Source organism: Carassius auratus, unplaced genomic scaffold (genome assembly GCF_003368295.1).
Source record: "Carassius auratus strain Wakin unplaced genomic scaffold, ASM336829v1 scaf_tig00018649, whole genome shotgun sequence".
In the NCBI taxonomy this organism is placed as follows: Eukaryota; Metazoa; Chordata; class Actinopteri; order Cypriniformes; family Cyprinidae; genus Carassius; species Carassius auratus.
Window position 1 is genome coordinate 22,856 of NW_020524903.1, and position 6,000 is coordinate 28,855.

The window sequence follows — 6,000 nt, forward strand, 5'->3', positions numbered from 1 at the left end:
TCGTCTAGTTAATCCAAACAATATACATATGTATAACGTTACTTTCGATAAACAATATAAAAACAGACGTCACATAGGACATTTTAATAAAACTGTTAACATTACTGCAGCGGTGAATTTGAACGTGCATGAGTTATTGTATTTAATCTGTGTTATTTTATGGGGTTTTTTGTTGTAGTTTTTTTTTTTTTTTTTTTTACCTAAAATTTATGTGTCTGCATCGTCTGCACTCGAGCATTTCAGTGGGCTTAAATAGATCACTGTTTACAACGGATTAAGTCCCCAAACAACTGACAGTTTTGACCTAAATATGATATTCAGTTACAATAATTAATCCAAAATTTCGACATTAATAACTTACTTTTAGCAACGTCAGACGCACGCGCGCTCACAAGATCTCCCGGTTCTTACTTCTGGGGACTCGCAGTCTCGCACTAAACGGTTCATTTGAATCAGTGAGTGGTCGACACCAGAACAGCTGCAATCGGATCATTCTAATTCGTAAACGAATCGTTTGATGTGATTCGCGATCCGATTTAAAAGTTTATTTTGAAAAGATTCAGTTCGTTCATGATGAATCAGACACCGCTTCTGCGTGTCGGAGCACGTGATATATTATAGTGAGTAACGATATGTTTTATGAAATGTAGTGAAGTAAAAAGTACGATTTTTTGCTTTGGAATGTAGTGAAGTAAAAGTAAAAGTTGCTAAAAATAAAACTACTCCAGTAAAGTACAGATACTTGAAAAATGTACTTAAGTACAGTAACGAAGTAAAGCTACTCCGTTACTGTCCAACACTGATGAAATGATTAAGTAATACTGGCAGATATTTAACTTAAACATTTAATTTCCATATAGTAAAAATACACACTGAGATGCCTAAAGGCGGCAAAAAGGCATTCATTATGTCCGCAAAATTTTGGCCCTTGATATATAAAGTCATAACACTACTGAATATGATAATTTTGTTGTTTTAGGTTAGAAGACAATGGGAAGAAATGCCATCGACTTACCACAGCTGACAACCAGAGCGCGGACACCATCCACCAAAACACACAGACACGAAAATAGCCCTGCAACTTTACGATTGTTCAATTAAAATAAACGTATTTTGCTTCATACATGCCTGTCTGTTGTCTTTGATTAGCTTAAAAGTACAATAAAATGATATTTAGAGGATTTAAAGCGAAAGTCCCCTAAACATCCCGAATGGCCGCTGCACTTCAAGTGAACCCCCTGAATGTCCGGGGGACATCTTCGTTAACCTCCGCTCAACGTCAAGCAGACCCTACATGCTGATGTCTGGGGAGGCCATTTAGGGGACGTCCTTGGGACCTTTTTTTGTTTGGAGCGGGTTCTCGAATCATTTGAATCACTTCGAGAGTTCGGAGCGGGTTTGCGGATCATTTGAATCACTTCGAGAGTTCGGAGCGGGTTCGCGGATCATTTGAATCAATTCGAGAGTTCGGAGCGGGTTCGCGGATCATTTGAAACACTTCGAGAGTTCGGAGCGGGTTCGCGGATCATTTGAATCACTTCGAGAGTTCGGAGCGGGTTCGCGGATCATTTGAATCACTTCGAGAGTTCGGAGCGGGTTCGCGGATCATTTGAATCACTTCGAGAGTTCGGAGCGGGTTCGCGGATCATTTGAATCAATTCGAGAGTTCGGAGCGGGTTCGCGGATCATTTGAATCACTTCGAGAGTTCGGAGCGGGTTCGCGGATCATTTGAATCAATTCGAGAGTTCAGGGCCGGGTTTCCCGATAACGATGTATCTTAGCTCTTAAGAGCGTTTTCTACGTGCAAACTTACGAACGCTCGCAGCAATTCCACGAGCGTTTCCCAAAAATGCACTTAACATGAACGCGCGAGAACGCGCTCTACGTGCTACTTACGAGTCGCTGTCCATTCGCGAAGTGCTAAAATGTAACCTTATATGGAATCGTATTCTGAACGTATAACCCTAATAATTGTCATCTGTTTTGGATTACCAATCAATACAATCAAGTCTATATAAAGCACATACATACAGGCGGAGACACTGACAAAATGGCTGAACAAAAAAAACAAAAACAAGAAAAGATACCTTTCAAAAGGATGAAATTAATGTCCTCTTAGAGGAGATAGAGAAAAACAAAGATGTGTTTTTTTTTTATCTTGTTTTCCCCTTTTTATTTATTTCATTTATAAATTCATGTAAACAAAAAACGAGTACAATAAAGTGTACAATAAAGTGTACAATAAAGTACAATCAAAATATTATTATATAACTGGCGTTGCTGTGTGTTAAATCTAGATAAAAGTGTAATCTGCCGGTTGTCCTGCAGGTGTCCTCATAAATCTGTCTTCTTACAATGCACTTGGGGATGTACGATTACTCCAGAGCACTCGTAGATCTACGAAGATTTTCAAGTGCTTCTTAAGCTACGATGCTTTTGGGAAACAGACCGTAATATTAAGATCAATCGTACGATCGTTTTTACGATCAACTTAGGCTTACGATGCTTTTGGGAAACGCAGCCCAGAGCGGGTTCGCGAATCATTTGAATCAATTCGAGAGTTCGGAGCGGGTTCGCGGATCATTTGAATCAGTTCGAGAGTTTGGAGCGGGTTCGCGAATCATTTGAGTCAGTTTGGGGATCGCGAATCATTTGAGTCAGTTTGGGAGTTCGGAGCGGAATCGCGAATCATTTGAGTCAGTTCCCCAGCCAACAGGGGATGTCCCGGGACATTCCGAACCTCTGCTTAGGTCCGCAGTACTTCCGCTTTATAAAGTTCGCTGGCTGACATTCGGCAGACGTTCGGACTTGGTCCGCTTTTTGACGTTTGCTGGCGGATGTTCGGAGGATTTACATTTGAATATTTTCACACATATACATATTTAAAATATGAGACACCAATGTTTCCGGAGTTGAAGACAAAGAATATGATATCTGCTTCTTCCATAACTGTTTTATTTCCTATTTTGTTTTATGTAAATGATTATTGATTTATTAATTTATTTTATTTTTAGATTAACTGCCTTTTTTTCCAAGGCATTGTTAGATGCCAATGTTTCCTGTCATAGCTATGCAAAGATTTGATTTCAAAAACAGTATCATAGCTATTAAACTATATCTTATGATTTTAAATCTGTATTTAACCTAAAAAAAGATTGCAAAGTAAAAAGAGCTGCTAAAGTCCTATCTCGAAGAAGGATTCTGAAATCTGAGAGTAATCAGTGTTGAGTACCACTGTATCATTAACCCTGCCTGCTTTAAATGATTCAAAATAATCAAAATTTGAAAACAATAGAAATTTAGAAAAGTAATCAAAAAGTAATCAAATGTAATCAGTTACATTACTCAAAGTCTCTTGAAACAGTGACACTACATATTACATTTTAAATAAGGTAATTTGTAATTTCCAAAGTAACCTTCCCAACACTGGACCTGACACCTTACAACTCACACGAAGATAGTTGACAAAATCAAACTAATATAAACTCATATTGGATTTTAAAGGGTAAAAAAAAACTGTAATAACAGATTGCAAAATTAGATTTTTACTATATAGATTTGAATATATTGTAAAATAAAGTTAATGTTTAATTAATAATTTTCATTTCTGGAAAAATAGGAGTAATTTCTGTAATGAAAAATGTCATTAAATCAGGAGTCTGTTTTCAGCATTTAAACATCAAAATCATGATGCCTTTCAATAATATAATTGAACATTGCTAAAATTAGATTTATGCGTGAATGAAGAAAATATGTTTGCACCCCAGGAGCTCTTCTAGAATGTTGATTTTTTTTTTTAGTTCCGAACAGAATCGAAAATTTTAAATGGACATTAACCGGTTAATAACGTTATTTTATCGTTCCGTTTAATATTTGAAAATTGCTGTCAACCAATCACGAATTCCAGCAGTACAGCATAGCAAATGTGACTCTGAATCCAGCGAGTGAAATGTCCGCTCAGCTGTGCACTCAGTCAAGTCTCAATGGCAATGCACCTTCTTCAGGGCCGGATTAAGACCAAATTGGGCCTGATGACGCAGCGCAAAAAGGGCCTATTTTTTTCCAGGCGTTGGGGCATGTGCATTCTACACTCAAGTAGAGACCTGGGAGTACCGCGGGACCCAGCCCAACCGAGTGCGTCGCGGGACAATATTTGATTGGTGAATGCGGACGCTGGCGGCAAGATATTATTGTGTGCGGGATGCGGGAAAATAAAGTTATTGGCGGGACTCCCGCAAAGTGGAAATATCTAGCAAAATAAAATTACTAAAAACAGATAAACCTTTATTTATAATAGACTTAAATAAAACAAAATAGACTTTGCGGAATGGGAGGATGCTGATTAAACCATGGACAGCGACGTGTAATTCCATTCCGAAATAGCGAGAGATCCAGTGGTGGAAAAGGTGATTTCAAGAGTTTCCGAGATTAAGCAAAGTAACACGCCATGTGGGTTACTCTCCATTCAGCTCCCAGCGCACCACTGGAGAGGGCTTTCAGTAATTGCGGTCGCATAAGTGGGCAGAGACGGATTAATCTGAAGCCCTCATTAGTGAATGACATGCTATTCCTGCAAGGACTACATTAGTAGTTAGTCGTAGTCGTTTTTTTTAAATTCCGTTTATTTTTAATTATTTATTTATTTGGCTAAATGTTTAAAATTGGTCTATTTTGTATTTTTTGTTTGTTTAATGTTTGAGGAAAATAAGGCATTCTTAAGCATATAGGCTAATTTTCCTTTGAACATGAAATAAATCCAGGTTTATTGTTATTATATAATTCATTAGGCTATAATACATAGCCTAATATGTATTTTTTTTATTTACATTTCTTACTTTTTTAATGTATTTCCGTGTTCTATGTTTTAAGTTCCATGTTCCTTTGATCCATTTAATTAAACTCAAATAAATCGAAACATTTGTTTCTTTTTATTCAACAGGGGAGCAATTGAAAAAATAACAGAGTACCAGGCAGAATATGCAATGCATTTAAAAAAAACTTATACTTTACCCGCGGGATTTTGCAGGCGGTAGCGGGACGAAACTTGATCGTTCGCGGGCGGGAGCGGTAGAAAATAACATATTTTTGCGGGAGCGGTATAAAATCTTGCGGGAGCGGGACAGAAAAATCCATCCCGCGCAGGTCTCTACACTCAAGCGCCAGCATACTTAGCCTTTCCTGCCCAACCGAGGACCGCAGCTCTCCTTTGATTATTCCCAACTCTGAGAAGCTCCGCTCGCCAGAGTCATTGGACATCATCATGCACAGATAGATGCGCTAACCAATTTCGACATATGGAAACGTCTGAGAAAGATTTAACGATGGCAAAAGCTCGTACAAGCTGATTCGTTCACAGTCACCGGTTTCTGAGTGCAGCAAACTCAGATCAGCTGATTTTGACCGATTAATAATCAGTTAAACGGTTTTAAAAGTCATTTATTTATTTTCAGTAAATTATCAAAATATTTAAAAAGGTTATATATATATATATATATTATAGAGAGAGAGAGAGAGAAACTTGTATAAAGTTTTTTAGAGAAAAATAATAATTTCATTAAGAAATAGACATAATGCAGACACAAAATGTTTACAAACATTAGGCTATTTTTTTATAATCATTTGTTATTCAAATACATGGCGATTACGAAAACTTTGATTTTGTGTCGAATGAGAAACCCAACGTTGGTTTCGGTTTCGTTTTAGTCTAAATTAATTACTTTTGGTTTGTCGTTAATATTGCTATAGCTTCTTATATTTATAATCCTTGTTCTTTTCTAAATACTGTTAATTGAAATTATTTTGTTGTGGTGTGAGGGGAACTAAAATAGCCTAGAGGAGCTTCACAAATTTCCCAGAAGCTGAACAGTTTTCATTTGCTATTAACCTCAAAATAATTATTGAATGAAATTTGGAGTCCGACTGTCGGGACGCATATAGCGTTACTTATTATACATTTACTATTATTCTATATTCTTTATATTAAATAACATTTTAGCACC